The sequence below is a fragment of the Athene cunicularia genome, assembly GCF_003259725.1.
Source record: "Athene cunicularia isolate RWA chromosome 3 unlocalized genomic scaffold, athCun1 chr3_part1, whole genome shotgun sequence".
NCBI classification, from domain to species: Eukaryota; Metazoa; Chordata; class Aves; order Strigiformes; family Strigidae; genus Athene; species Athene cunicularia.
Genome location: NW_020799097.1, coordinates 72,547,906 through 72,564,208, shown reverse-complemented (window position 1 = coordinate 72,564,208; position 16,303 = coordinate 72,547,906). Strand labels below are relative to the sequence as shown.

The window sequence follows — 16,303 nt, the reverse complement described above, 5'->3', positions numbered from 1 at the left end:
CGTTGAGTGCTTCCATGAGGAGAGGTGATCCTCCCTGGGCAGTGTATGGCAGTATGCCACCAAACAAGGTCCCAGTGCCACTGAGAACCTAGCTGTTCAGTTGTCTTCCTGAGGGTGTTTCTTTGCCCACAATTGAATGATGAACAATCTTAGGGAGCAGAGAACAGAGAGGACAAAAAGAATTATCAGATACAGTTCCTTTGGCTGCAGACCACTATGCAATAAATTACTTCAGAACGTTCCTGTATATTAATTCAGTAAATAAACACTTCACATGTTTTTCCTTTTAAAATAATTGCAGTAAGGTGTCAGACAATGCCTTAAAAATGCTATCTTTAAATAAGAAGTTAAATTTACCTCCCACAGAGTCTAACCATTTACATTTTGTGTCAGATCCTGGTTTGTTTGCCAGGATGTTGTTTGTCTCTTCATTTTGTTTTTAGGCTGTCTTATTGGTTTGATATGCCCTCTTTGTAAGCTAAGGAAGATGCAATAAAACAGTTTGGAAATATTGCCATTCTATATTGTAAGAATGCTCAGAGGTATAGTATAAGCTTGCAACTCTCAATTTTTTCAACAATCATTTGCTTGAGCCTCTGTTTTTTAGAAATAAAATCAATAGAAATTCAGTCCAGATAATTTCAGATTTTTTTTTTAAGGAACACCATTTAAAAGTTTGGGTTTAAGTTAATAAGAGCTTGGAATTTCTCAGAAAGCACTGACTTAAGGCAAACTATTTCCCTAAAAATGGAAATCCTTATGCAAAAATATACCAATAGTCATCAGTCAAAATAAAGTCTTTTCAGGGATCAGAAAAAATAATAGAGTTACATACCTTTCACTTCAATGGACCTTTAGCAAACGTCAGAAGCTTCTTGCAGGACCCTTTGTCTTTTCTAATTCCTTGGTAATCTTGACTTGTCTGTTTCATTCACTAATAAGATGTACTCGATAGTCCTCCAGAGTTCAGTCACGATTTCTGTGTTTTTTATACCACTCTCAGCTTTCCCATTCCATACACTGAGGTTTTTAAAAATTTATTTCTCTCAGAAGAGATAATCAGTTTATCTCCTAGGCTCCCAAAATCCTATAAGCATGCATTGTCAACTATGCATTTTTGCTTTGAAACATGGCCCTTCTGTATGCTCTAACTGTCCAGGCAACAGCAACAGTTTCCTTGCCTCTATATAGACAGTGAGCACCAAAAGAATATATAGAGAAATGTTTGAACCAAGAAAGGCAAAAGTTAGAAGACAGGTGTTGCTGATATTTATTAAAACACAGCTTTCATCTCTTGGCCTTTCTCTGCATCAAGTTGCATTTTGACATTTTTAAAAATGTCAAAAATATAAGCCCTAAGTGCCTGGTTTTGTACTCATGTGTGCACGTAACTTCTGATTCAGTGACATCCCCATCCTCAAAACAGTAGATTTTGGCCATCAGTGTGTCATTTAATGTGCTTTCCAACAGCATATAAGTAGTCAAGTTATTGAAGTTGAAAATTGAGATCTGCCTAAAGCGTGTCCTTCTCATAATATGTTAATATGCATAACCATATGCTTTTATGATTATATTAAAACCTGGACAGATGTACATGGTAAGATTGTAGGTTTTTTGAAAATACCATAGCAATGTGGGATATGTTTTTAAGGATAAAACTAATCTTAGACACAAAATCTCATACACATAAAATACAAAACCTAACTGTTGTTATGGAGGAGGGAGGACTATCTAAAAGCCTAGCAAATGTCCAAAGGACGTATATGTTCATACAAATTCTGCCTGTGATTTTGAGGTTCTTTGTTGCCAGAGATTTTGCAGGAATGAGCTTGCGCACAGTTGTGCCAATAATTCCTGTCATCAGGCTGACATTTCAAGAGCAGCCTTCTGCATTTGTACTCACCTTCCCAGATGCATCAAAAATGCAACCATCCCCTCTGTGTGGGGCTGCACTGACAGTGGAAGAGAAGCCATCACATTAGCAAAATAGAGTAAAGGCCAGACAGCCCTTGGTGGGCACCTTTTACTCTCTGTCGATATGGGAAAGTAATATCTTGGAATGAGTTGTTTTGCATTGCTCATGGAAGTTGTTAATATTGCATACATGAGGGAGCTTCTTATTTTCTTATTCCTCTGGGTAAGCATCCTAGAGGGGGTTGAGCTGAATCCATAAAGGAAATATGCTGAAATCTGTGACAACAGTTTGTGTATGATTTTGATTATCACTAGCAGACTTTTCTCTCTCCTTTCCCCGTTGATATTTTGCCTGTGCAACGAGGAAGTCTTGAGCTGGATCCTGATGGCACCAAAGGAAATGAGCAGTGGCTAATTTCAGTATTACCTTCTGAGGCTCCAAATAGTTTCAAAGAAGCTAGAGAAAACTTTGTATTCAGATCATATTTTAAATAAAACTACTGTTCACTATTTATTGAACACATGGATGGGGAAAAATATAGCATCATTTTAGAAAGAGAGAAATACTGCTGATAATGAAACAACACTTCTGCACCATTTAATTCCCCTAGCATGTAAGTGGGATTTGCCCAGTCCCTGAACACCTCTGCTCTCATTTAGTGCAGACTCACAGATGCCCTGAACTTCCCTCTTCCAAGCAGATGTGGGTTTGTTTCTGTATGCAATCATGTACAGAAGCATCACTTGTTTAATCTAATCTAATCATAGTGTCTAATAGAAGAAGGCTCTTCAAAATAGGCTAAGATAAATCTTATTTACTTAAAGATGCCCTGTAGGATCACTGCATCATCATCAACTTCTCAAATAAGCAAGTGTATGCAAACCATACAAATAAGCTATTCAGTTGCATGACAAAGCGTGCTAGGAAAAAAAACATTTTAAATTACTTAAAGGGGCATATCAGTGCCATCCAGACTGGTATCTGATTGGTATATCTCTTACGGCTTAAGAAGAATAGTTAGCTTCTTTCTACAACAGTAAGGTAAATGTCAAGGTTTTCTGTGTTCTCTTGGGAAAATCTTGATTCTGTACTAACAATCATCAAATCTAACTTAAATATCTTGCTTACTGTGGAGGAGAGGAGATTATGTGGGATTTGTACAAAGGACACCAGGTCTTCACCTAAGTGCCAGAAATGCTTTATTGGAGAAGTTTATGTGAGACCTCAGTGGTATACAGAATTTGCTGTGACCTTTGCACTACTTATTTTTTTCTCAAGACCCATTTCTCCTCCTCAGCTATTTAACACTTTTATGAACCTTTTATGAAATTGCTGTCATAAATAGCCTCAATGTTTTATTTTGTTCTTTTAACACTTGGCCAATTTAACACCTATGCTTAATACCAATTTGTGCTTCTGAAGCTTAATGGCAATTAAATTAATTAAAAGAGAAAATGAACTTTTCAGCCCATCTGAAATTATTTTTTTTTTTTAAATTTAAATGTTCCAGCATAATTAGAAGCTGAAAATGTGTTTATTTTTGAATCTCACATGTGTTTTGGTATCAGCACCAATTCAGTTGATTGTAGTTGGATTAGATACAAGAAGCAGATGATGTGTGGCCTGAAAACATTCTACACATCTGAAGGATTCAGTATCTTCTCACTTTATCTTGCTTACATCTTGTCATAGAACATTATGTTATTTCATACCAGAAGCATGTTAATGATGCTAGGTTATACAATAGCAAAATAGAATTTGTAGTGTCTTGTGCTTTTGGATCATACACCATGGTGCTTGGTCGGGACTTTAGGGACTGGTTTTCTAACACTCGCAGTTGTAGAAGCATATTTGTTGAACTGCTAAACTCCTCTATCAAAAGTAGAGCTACATGTTGCTGGAGAGAAATACATGGAGTATTTTAGTGCATGGCTTGGGTCTATCACAAGATCAAGAGGCATCCATGTAGTCATTTATTGATTCAGTCAAGGCAGAAACATAGAATGCCCTGAAAAACCCCATTGCTCCTCCAAACCCTTGATGGAGACCCTCATCAAAAAACCCTGGCACATGGTGAGGCAGTGCTGTCTCACAGCGCTGGAACAACCACACATATGGCCAAGGAGTCCCTTGTAATGTTTTCTCCAAGAAGATCGTATCTGCACAGCTGCAGATGGATTGTTCCTGGCTCTCACTGCTGTGAGATCAGAGCCAGCCATGCCCATGCTGCCCTTTGGCTGTTGTTGAGGCTGAAAGCCTTGCTTTTATGCTGCCAACAAAGTGCCAAAGCTGCAGCTGGTAGGCCACCCAAATCTGCCTCACAGTCTGTCATCTCACAGCCTGTTTTGACAATGCTTAATTACAGTGTTCCTGGAGAGCCTGTACATGGCAAAGTGTATAAGCGTAGCTGTCTTCCCCTCAGTGGCTGCTGCATTTGGATGTGCTCAGTATGAGCATGGCCTCAGCCTCTCTCCTCCTATTTCCCACCTGCCACCGCACCCACTGAGGTTCACCCATCTCCTCATGCTCTCCCTCTCCCTTTCCCCCCCTTTCCCTCTCTACCTGAGTTCCCGTGTCAATAAACCAGACAGGGCCTGGCAGAGATGCCTGCCCTGCCATCAGCTGCCTCTGGGAGCTCAAGCAGCCCCGATGCCCCTGCCTTGTGGGGCCTGCACCCCTGCTCTGCCAGCTCTGCCCTGTCTCCAGGGCCTGTTGCCGGTTCCCTCTCTGCTTGCCCTCTTCACTGGTGCCTGGCTTCTCTGAGCGCTTTGGCCCTCACAGTTGCAATTTGGGAAAAGACAAGGTGGTGGCAGCAAGCAGGACTGTGCCTGTCTTCCCGGGTGCTTGCAGGAGGCCATAGTTATTTCGTGGGCCTTTGGCAAAGGGCTGTTCCCTTCCCCAGTACATCTTCCCAGGATTTATCTGAGGACTGAGCTACGGAAGCCATGCTGGGATGACATGCTCAGGCTCAGATGGTTTGGGGCTGGGAACAGGAGGCTGCTGGGACCTTCTAGATGACCATGGAACTTGTGAGTACCCCGATGTCATTCCTCAGGGGCTATCTGTAAGCCACAGGGCTGTGGGTGTGGATAAAGCAAAATTTCAATGTCTGGGAAGAAAAACACTGATCTTATTTTCTTCCTCCATGAACCGTCTTTTCTTCTGTTTCTTAATATAGTGAAGGGTCCTTTTCTCCCTCCAATGAGCCATTTTACAGGTCTGAATAGCAGTGTTGCATAGGTCTCCCCAAGGATACACAGTGTGTGAAGAACCACATCAGGAGTGCTGCAAGGGCCCCTTGCCACTGAGGCCTCCCACATTCGGTCCAGAAAGGGCGGGAGGTGATCTGGGAGCACTCGTGGTGCAGGTACAGGTGCAGGTGTGGGCAAAGGGGCGGTTGCAGGAGGACTCAGGCTGTCTGAGGCATCACCCCTGGGGTGCAGCCTGGCAAAGCCGTGTGGATGCAGAACCGTCACGCTCCTTGGTCAGCGTGCAACACACTGGCAGACGGAGTTGGTTGCTCCTGGCTTGTGAGGTCAGATAACAGCTGTTATCTGTTTTGTGAAATAGTTTTGTGACAGTTGTGACAACAGTTTTGTTCTTTTTGAGCACGGCTAACTCCATACCTATGCTCAGTCCCAGTTTGTGCTTCTGTAGCTTAATTGCAAATCAAAGAAGAAAAGATGAACTCTTAATTTTGCCATTTTTTTCGATCTCACAAGTCTGCCCTTCTAAAGTTCACTCTTTTATATTACCTCTGTGGGAGCGATGCAAATTAAACTAATAATATGTTCTTTGCTTGTGGTAATCCAGTTTTTACATTAATTTCCTGTACTCGCTCTGCCTGGATTCTCATCATTAAGTCACCTTTTCATCTGCAGATACTACAGTAGCCTGTGGGGAAAGGTATTTCAAATGTTTCACCAACCAACATCAGACACATTTTTTAACACTGTGTAATTCAAACATTTATATTGTGTTAATCCTTGAGGTTATGAACTCATTTGGAAATGCAGGCATGAATATCTCCCCTCAGCTTTATTGTTGAGATAACCATTCAAAATTAGGATTTGTTTTTTTTTTGTTTTGAGTTTGTTTCTGTCAGTCTCAAATCCTACAAACACTTGTGCTGTGTATATAACTTTTCTGCTGTAAGTCTTTTAAAGCATCACTGTGAGTATTCAAGTTACCATCTGTGGCAGTGTTTGCAGAAATGGGACTTTATCTTAGGGGTGATTGGAAATATTTTGACTAAATGCTTTTGGGGGGGTATGTTACTGAAAAAATATTTATAAAGTTAAGTTTAATCTTTTTGAAAATGTTGATTCTGTGAAAATGAAACACTTCTGTTTAGATACATTTTATTTTTTCTTATGCATTCCAGTTCTCTTTTCCTAGACCATTTTCTTAAATTGTTAAAAATGTAGTTTTCCTTATCCCTGGCTTTCAGACTCAGCATCTAAACATTTCTGGCTTGCTTTCTTTCTTCTTTTATCAACCCAAGAGGTGTGATTGTTTAATATGTTATTCTGTTTTCTTCCAGCTGTGACGATATAATAATAGCTTAAAGATGATTGGCCATAATAGTAAAAATCAAAAGTAGGCTGTGGGTGAGGGTAGACAGTTCAGATAATATTATGAAATTATATCTATTTTCATCAAAATCTTTAACAGACATGTAAAGAGAAGCAGTCACTGTCTTTCTTAAACATTTAAATTAAAGCACAATTATTTCTAAAATCACGTAATTTTCTTCTGAATAGTAAGATTACAATATCCAGGGATTTGGTAAAGCATATATCAAAAAGTTTATCTTCGCATTTGCAACAAACCCCAGAAGTTTACTCCATCTAGATGAATGGTTTCTTTGGTGATGGATAAGCTATGATAAGGTATAGTCTTTTTGACAGAAGACTAAGATTTATTACTTAGAGGCTATTCTAAACCTGAAATAATTCACACCTGTGGCTCACATAAACAGAAAGTATTGGTGTCTAAAAATCATATATAAAAGAAATTGCCGTAATGTCCATGAATGTTTAGCTCTGGGTTTATAGTTCAGGTCAGTAGTTTTTTGGATATTTGTTTCAATGATGCATGTTAAAAGACAGTAAGGAACAAAACTTAATAGTTCATTCAGCACTTTTAAAAATTAATAAATAACTGATAGTGTAACCACTGAAATCAAGGACTTCAGTGGGAATAGATCCAAGCACTAGCTTCTCTTTAATGAGAAAATGAGTAGAAAATACAGTTCAAAAAGCAATCTCATTTCTAACATACTTTCCAGATACCTCCTAAAGCCATTGATAATGTAGGTTATCTGGAAGTGTTCATAGTCTTCCTGATTTTTTATGGAACGTCTCATGATGTTTGGCCCTCTAAGTTGTAGCCCATGAAAACATATGATTTGTGAGTATCTTGGTTCTCAAAAATAAAATAGCCATTTTTATCTCTCAGAATTGTAGGGAAAGGTCAGAAACTGGTCTCTCTGTGCCCTCAATTTCAGAAACCATTAGAAATATGTTTTAAAATTTACATTAATTCCATTATCTTCAAACCTTGATTCATGGTAGGGTACTTGTGTGCATGAATCACAGAATCATCTAGGTTGGAAAAGACCTGGAAGATCATCTAGTCCATGAGTTTTGATTGCTCAAGGTTAGCATCAATGTTTTACATCTCGTGCTTGAAATGTGAACTAACCTAATCGCATAATTGCCAAAGCGTGAACAGACTAAACATATACTTCATTCCTTCTTTTTGAAATATCTGCTCATATTAAAAAAGAATATTGTTCTCTTACTTTGATGTCACTTCTGGGTATTCTTTCTATAACTGTTTTTGTAAATGATTTTACTAACTGTAATATTCACAGCAAGCTGAAAAAAGATAGGGATTATTCATAAGAGAGTGTTGAAACTTAATTCTTATGTTTACTTTCTCCAGCCTCAATCAAGAAACATTAAAAATATCTGTGACCCTTTGTTCAACCAATGCCAACCAACAGAACTAACCAACAGTTAATGTTAGGCATCACTAGATTATTTTTTATACATTCTGAAGGAAACTGGGAGCTCCTTACTGATAAGTCATGAACAGAAAGACTAAGTTCAGCAAGTAAATTTGTTGCAAGTACTGTATATCAGCCAGGGTTGGAACTGAAATAGTTCCAGTAGAATATAACACTCTAGAGCTACTTGTTAGACACATAATAAATAAGCAGTGAGTGTAGTCTTTGAATATATTTAGGATAAAAAAAATACTGGCATAAGACCATGTTTTGGCATTTCTCTTATTAGGGAAGTGTCATTTAGCACTAATATTCTCATTACTTCAGGACTGACTTCACCTGTGCTTGTATTTCTGACAAGAATATCAATTAGTTGTGCAAGATGATGCACCTGCTTTATTCAGGATGAAGGCTTAAATATAGCCACTTTATTCAGTAGCAGAGTTTCCCTTTTGTTTGGGTCTTTACTGAGATAATACATTGCTATGGTGAGCTGTTGGCAAAATGTGCATACTTTGTGATTAATGACAAAAAGGAACCTAGAATTTAATAAAATAATGGATTTTCTTATTTGAAATATAGTTTAATTTCTTTGAAAAGTTGGGTTATGGAAGGAATAGTGTATTGTTCAATGGCTATAATGATCATCAAAGTTCACATTTTCCATTCCTGCTTTTACTTTCTTCCTTGTACTCAGTTTTAATTGACTTCAGAAATGAAAAGACTGGTCTAGTCTCAACAACTCACTTTCTATATTTCTAGAAAGGCCTCAAGTTCTGAAGAAAATAGGCTGTGAGCACAGATGGCAGAGATCTGTAGTGTACCAAACATGACTCAGTTCAATCATTTAACACATCCTCTTGGGTTTTGTAAGGCTAGAGTGCAGTTGCTTGGAAATCTCTGGTGAACCCAGAAAACTTTGCTAAGATAGTTTAAAAGAAGACAGAGTGTTTACAGTGCTATTTCAATTTCTAATGAGTTGTCCTCTCCATAATAAGGACAGTGAAACCTCTACCCAATGCAGTCTCCCCAGCAATGTCAAAATAAAATAGCTAGGGAAATGTAAGGGAAATACTGACTTGGCTGTGGATGTTGTTTACCTTGACTTTAGTAAGGCTTTGACACTGTTTCCCACAGCATCCTCCTGGCGAAACTGGCTGCTCGTGGCTTGGATGGGCATACACTTTTCTCGGTAAAAAACTGGCTGGATGGCCGGGCCCAAAGAGTTGTGGTGAATGGAGTTAAATCCAGCTGACAGCCAGTCACGAGTGGTGTCCCCCAGGGCTGGGTGTTGGGGCCACTCCTGTTTAACATCTTTACTGATGATCTAGACGAGGGGATCGAGTGCACCCTCAGTCAGTTTGCAGATGACGCCAAGTTGGGTGGGAGTGTTGATCTGCTCGAGGGCAGGGAGGCTCTGCAGAGAGACCTGGACAGGCTGGAGCCATGGGCTGAGGCCAACTGGAGGAGTTTCCATAAGGCCAAATGCCGGGGGCTGCCCTTGGGCCTCAACAACCCCCAGCAGCGCTACAGGCTTGGGGAGGAGTGGCTGGAGAGCTGCCAGTCAGAGAGGGACCTGGGGGTGCTGATTGACAGCCGGCTGAACAGGAGCCAGCAGTGTGCCCAGGGGGCCAAGAAGGCCAATGGCATCCTGGCTTGTGTCAGCAATAGCGTGGCCAGCAGGGACAGGGAAGGGATCTGACCCCTGTACTGGGCACTGGTGAGGCCGCCCCTCGATTCCTGTGTTCAGTTTTGGGCCCCTCACTACAAAAAGGACATTGAATGACTCGAGCGTGTCCAGAGAAGGGCAACGGAGCTGGTGCAGGGTCTGGAGCACAGGTCGTACGGGGAGCGGCTGAGGGAACTGGGGGTGTTTAGTCTGGAGAAGAGGAGGCTGAGGGGAGACCTCATCGTCCTCTACAGCTCCCTGAAAGGAGGGTGCTGAGAGCTGGGGATGAGTCTCTTTAACCAAGTAACAAGTGACAGGACAAGAGGGAATGGCCTCAAGTTGCACCAGGGAAGGTTTAGATTGGATATTAGGAAGCATTTCTCTAAAGAACAGGAATGGGCTGCCCAGGGAGGTGATGGAGTCCGCATTCCTGGAGGTGCTTAAGAGTAGAGTTGACATAGCGCTGAGGGATGTGGTGTAGTTGGGAACTGTCAGTGTTAGGTTAATGGTTGGACTGGATGATCTTCAAGGTCTTTTCCAACCTAGATGATTCTGTGATTCTGTGACTTCCACAGAGCAATGAGTTAGCCTGGGAGGCAGGCTGGTGGTGGTAAAGAGGTCTGTGATACCTATGGGCGGTAGCAGGCTAAAAGCTACTTTAGAACTGAGGCACTGGGTGTTTGAACTTGATCTTAGTGACAGGGAACAGTGGATGATGCACCTTGTCTCCAGGAGAGGAATACCTGTAGTGAGTGTCTGTGATGTTCAACCTCTATTAAACTGTTCTTAGGGGTAAATGTTGGTAAGACTTGTTTCTCTCTTTTTTAAAGCCATTGTACTTAGAGAAATTAAAATAGCTACTTCAGCATTCTTTGTAAAGCAATTTTATTTTTTATAATTTATCTGAAAACCACTTAGAATCAAATAAGAGGTAGTCTTAAGCTTTGCAATTAGACTGGGATTTTAGGGCTAGTGAAGTTTTTTCTTTTGGTATTTTCTTCACTGTTTTGTGCTGACTGATAACAGAACTGGAGCCCACATTCAGACAGAATTCTTCTCTCTGTAAAGTGGCCAGTGCTTCAGGGTTTGTGAAGTGCTCTCATAGCCTAACTCACCTGCTTTGAAGTTGTCCCTTAAAAACTCCTGAGGTGAGAGATACTCAGTAAAGAAGGAAAATTATATTGAGAAATCTATCTGAACTCTAAAAAGAAGCTGTGTTGTAAAGGGCTTTAGATGGAAAAGTCAACATTAAGTGAAGAGAGTTCACTGAAAAAGGGAATACAAATTCTATCTGGAATAGATGATAACTAGTAAAATGCAATCCTGCCTGTCATCACTGTGGTTCTAGCCTTGAATAAGATATTATAAGGAAACATGGAAGTATTTGATTTTTTCCCATTCCACAGTGACAGAGAAGTCTGGCAGAGGAGGGATGGTGTCATTTCAATAGTCCTGGAAGCCATGTGCCAACATAGCTTCTTTCTATGAGTGTAGTACTTATTCTTGGGATATACTGAAATAACATGCACGGGCAGATCAATTTCTACAACTTTTCACTTTTTGTCAGTCTGCTACATTCAGGGAATAAATGTAGACTTTGGCTTTTATTTTTAACTCTCCCAGTCAAAGGTGTGGACACATGGATGTAAATTGTTGAATTATTACAGTTTAGAAACTGACTGCTTGTCATCAGATAGACACGTTAGATGATCATGTATGTGTTGCCAACCTGTTACTAACATACTAATTTAAATCAGATGGTTGACGTTTTTAATTTTAGTTTGCAATGGACTAAGACTATACATGTGTTTATTTAATATAGTTCAACTGATAAGAAATACATTAAAATTTGATAAAATAATTTTCTTATTAACTGACCTTATTCAAAGATGCCCTTGTGGCATAAGGAAACATAGGATGTTACAGGAGAGAAAACTGACACTCTTTTTTGGTTGTTGTTTTTTTGTTTTGTTTTGTTTTGGTTTTTTTTTTTTTTTTTTCCTGTACAGTGGTCCAAAACCTTCTAGTCTTCCTAGACGTGTATTTGATAACTCTACAGTTACTGAAATATTTAATATTATCACTAGTTTTCACAAATTAGTTGTTGCAACATAACAGCAAGTATCTTAATAATCAGATCATATCCTTGCTCTGCCCTTCCCAAATAATCTGTGTTTGCAGTAGAGAAGCTTTTGAGCAGTTATTCCTTGCTGTTGTGTCATGCAGTCCTCTTGTTCTCCTCTTATTTTTTCTCTGCCAAAAGCAGCTGAGGAAAAGAGATGTTTTATAGTGAATCAATACTGAACACTGAAGCAAACTTCATACCTTCAGCAATGTATCTACAAGCTGAGGAGAGGTGAACAAACAGATTGAGGAAAGAGGAGGACAGGGACTAGTTTCTTGCTTGTTATTGGTGAAGAGGGCGACATTCCTGCAATATGACTTGCCTCTGCAGTATCCTGTGGTGAAGCCAGATTTTGTGGTTGTCTTATTGGTGCACTTCCTTCACTGTGTGTTTGCACTTGAACTTGTGTTCATCTTTCATCTAGACTGTTTAGAGGAATAAATGCAGCAAATAAGCTCCTAATGGCAAGGAATATTGCCATTGCTCACGGCTTAGGTAGATGAAGTATCTCTTGCTCCCTGCCTTTTGTTATTTAAGTCCACTGGAACATTGTTCCAGGCAGAGTCCTCTGCTGTGGGGTTTTGTTCTTTTTTTTGTATGTGTGTCTATAAAGGCATCTCTAAATATATAGCTGATATTTCCTATTGACACTGAAAGCAGAGTGAGAGAGAACAGTCTGTCTTCCTATTCAGCATTATGCTTTTCTTTCTCTTTAAGATTTTTTTTTTAAACAAGTGCTAACCTGTATTTTAAGGAGATATTCTCTGCAGCACAAATATTAACAGTTCATATATCCTTATGCTGCCCCTCAAATAATCCCTATCCTTGAATGAAATCAAACATTGATTTATGCAGGATACACTGTTTTGCTTATAAGCCCCCTGAAAAAACTGCATTTTCTGTCATGTGACTTAGGAAGACCCACACAGCAGCTCTGTGCATCCCTTAAGAAGACAATCTCCAGGGTTCTCATAAGCATCTCATTGCTAAGGCTACATTTCTGCTCCATTTCATAAATGAAAAATAAAATGGTTCTCTTGACAAAGAGAATGGGGCCAAATTTGCCAAACAGCTACAATAAAAAGAAGAGTATAAACCTTTTAGATGGAGCTCATGGGTTCTACTTCCCACACTGTGCAAGTGTTAATACAAGCAAATAGTATTACTTCCCGTGTAGCTGTGGCACAAATGTAATACTTACTGTCTCACAGGAGAAATTTATGAGGCTAAATTTTTTGTGCTTTCTTCTTTTCTCTGCCTTCTGTTGATCAAGATAATATCCTTGATTTTTAATCATCATCTTAATGTTTTTGTTAAGATATTTAATGCATGGAATGCAATAATTCCCACTACAATGTAGCTTTTGCCAGCATCTTCAGTTATGTGAATTTCTCTCAGGAATGGCCTCATCTAAGATTTTTACAGTGGTGAAGCAAAGCTGTCTTTGGCACTGAGAGAAGAGTGTAATGAGAATCCTCTTAGTAAATTTGTAGCCATGACAGGGTTAGAATTTAACTTTATACAGACTCTGCTTGAAGCATATAAGGAAAACATCTGATTCTCTGAATAGAGTACGAGTTGAACACAGCTAAAAAAAAGAAGAGAAAATTTTTAGAAGTTAGCAAGGTATCGTGGGACTCAAGTATGTTATGTTACTGGCTCAACTATTTTTGGGTACAGGTCAGAACAAGAATCAATTGTTTGTAGCCTCACAATAATAAATACTTATGCTTTTCACAGCTGATCCTGGTAACAAAAAACAGTTGCAGATAAGATTGGATCTTTTCTTCAATGGCTCTTTCAAAGGAAACATGGTCCTCAGCCTGTGGCCCTGTTGTAACTCTTCACTGACTACCATCTTGCGGAGATTTCTTTCATTACACATTTCCTCTCAGCTGTTGCATGCTTATGGATTGAAATGGATGTACCCACCAAGCTGGTACAGATGGATATGTTCTTGGCTGTTGCGCAGAATTAATTAGCGTTTTCTGTTCTATATATGCCCTTACATTGTGCATACCCCAGTAGCTGAGTGCATTGAACAATGTATCTAACATCTGTCACATGTTCATTTTCTCTCTGATCCTTTCCCCTAGAGAGGGAAGGTGTGCATCATGCTGTCTTGCTTTGGGAGCATGGCAAACAGACTTTGAGAGCACCTCCTGGGTCATCGTCTTGTCTCTGGCTGTTGGAGACATCTATGTTATATAATGCTCCTGTGAGCTGAGCAAGTTCCTGTCTAACATTAGATTTCTTTGTGCTGCTACTGGAAAGCTGTTCTGCTGGTTCTGTATAAGGGTTAGAAAGCTTTCGTTTTCAGCTTCAGATTGTTTCTGCCTGTCTTTTGCTTGTTTCATCTTGTGTCAATGTTGTTCTTGATCTACATTAGCTTTTTTCCTCCTATGATCTTTATCACGGTTACTGAATTTATAGTCAACAGTCTTGCTTCCTCTTAGCCTATATTTTGGTAGGCTGTTGTAGTGTTAGTACAGGTGTGACTATGAGATAATTGTTATTCCATCAAAATTAAAGCTGAGAAAAATAATTCCAAGTGGATTTAATTTTTCATTTCTTGAAACCATTAACTTGAATTACATCAGAGTTAGTGCTGTACTGATGTATGAGAAAATCCCATCCTACCTTAATATTTAGGTAGGAAACCTACTACATTTATTTTCTAAAATGCATAGCCTAAACATCTAAGAGGATTCAATTTAGTCCTATGGCTCTTCTTAGGTAAGACTTTAAGAATAATCCTACTGGTTTGAAATGAGTCTGTTCTGCACAAAGTTCTACATGAAATTGGGAAATATATCCTAATTTCCTTCTAAAGCATAAGGTGCATGCTAATGGAAAGTCAGTAATGAGGCTGTCCTGCCTCGGACCTAAGGCAAGTCATAGAATTAGTATGGCTCAACACTCAGCCTTAGGTCCTGGGGTAAATCCCCTGGTGACTGAAGGTTATGGCCTATAAATTCAGAGATATTTTTTGACCTGTGTCCTTCTCAGCATATGACAAGCCCTATATGAGGCCACATCATTTACCTGAATACAGGGTCATGGGATGGGGCTGCAGTGCTGAGGCTACAGTGGGGGCTGCTTGGTGGTGTGTTCCCACTAGGTACAGCTCTTCCTTTCTTCTCACCTCCCAGAAGCCATCCAGGGTCATGACATTGCTCCTGCTCTGGAGCATGTCTGGCTCACAGACAAAGAAGCAGACTGACCTGCTTGCTGTATCTGGCGTCAAGTCACAGACTGGAAAAGAGGCCATTCTGCTGCGCTGCAAATTTGTTAGAAACTAGGGCAGTTTAGTGCAAAAGACTGAGGAGCTTAGTTTTGTGTTTGGCACTAGACCTGGCAGGTTTGGCTGCATCCTAGTATGACTATGACTGTCATAGTGTGTTCGCACAATGTGACTGATCTGTGGCAAACAGTTCACGTTTCTGGAAAAATTTCTACTGGATTTATAAAGAACACCTGAACTGTCTTCTGTTGATTTTTTCCTCTGGTGGTTACACCTTTCGAGTTGTGATTTTTTTGGGGAGGAGGTTAGGCTGATTGAGCAGTCTTCCTCTTTCCAATTTGCTATGTTAAACTATTGTTACAAAGGTTGAAGATGGACCTCTAGAAGTGATCAGCATATCTAGTGTTACTCCCTCAATAAGTTAATCAAATATTATGGATGTAGATAGCATAAAATTGATGCTTATCTTTTGAACCATTTCTTGTTACTGTTCAAAGATGTTTTTTTGTAATTCATCTGCTCCTCTTGCCTGATTGATGTTCATCATAAATCCAGTGCTCATGGCAGGCATAAAATATTCAAAGAAAACTTGAGATTTCACCTGTCTTCATAGTTGAAGGCAGTTAAGAATTTTGTAAAGCTGTTAATTTGGTTTCCTAAATGTATAAATAGAACAGGGGATTTGAGAATCAGTTTTGATATTGCCTGAATCACAAAGTTCAAATATTCCTATATTGGGAAGAGTTATTTCTGAAGTACTTACAGGTGGAAAGTCTTCTATTCCAAGAGAAACATCAAGCCTACATTTTAGCTGTCATGAACACTGGTCAGTCAAATTAGTGTAAGTGGCTTCTAAAATACTACCACATCAGTGTATTTTAAATTTATATCCATCTTTCATTCACTTTTATGTGTGGACTGCATGTGGTACAGAAGAGGTTGGAATTAAATAATTTTTTCTCTTCACTATTTTTCTAGACTAGCACAACTGTGATTTTTGCCATAGGAATGTTAATCAAACTTCATTCTTACTGTCTGAACTGTCTTTGTCCCCTTTTCTACTTATCCATCCCTTGTTTGCCTTTAATATCCACTAGTAAAACCATGTAAGAAAAAAAAACTTTCAGTCTCCAGGTCAGTTAAGACCTACTGATACATGGATATCTTGTTGCTTCATTGAAATCTGGGTATGTTCACTTTTGTGGATCTCCTTTGTTCTTCCTTCTGCTAATGCTAGTTGATTTTTTTTGAAGGAAAACTATCCCTTTCCCATCACAGCCCCCCTTAGTTGTTTAAATGCATGATATAATAGAAACTTCTTTTTTTTTTTTTTTTTT

General features: G+C 39.4%; 1 protein-coding gene across 3 annotated transcripts in view; it reads left to right on the top strand.

The window, feature by feature from the left end:
* Window positions 1-2,797: 2,797 nt before the first annotated feature.
* The window catches only part of GRM1 (glutamate metabotropic receptor 1), a 176,094-nt gene continuing 162,588 nt past the window's right edge, over window positions 2,798-16,303 (top strand). The window contains exon 1 of one of the 3 annotated variants that reach the window (XM_026845764.1): window positions 2,798-2,956. The gene's annotated coding sequence lies outside the window, so the exon portion shown is untranslated. The remainder of the gene's footprint in view (window positions 2,957-16,303) is intronic. The other 2 variants (XM_026845763.1, XM_026845762.1) reach the window with 2 other exon arrangements.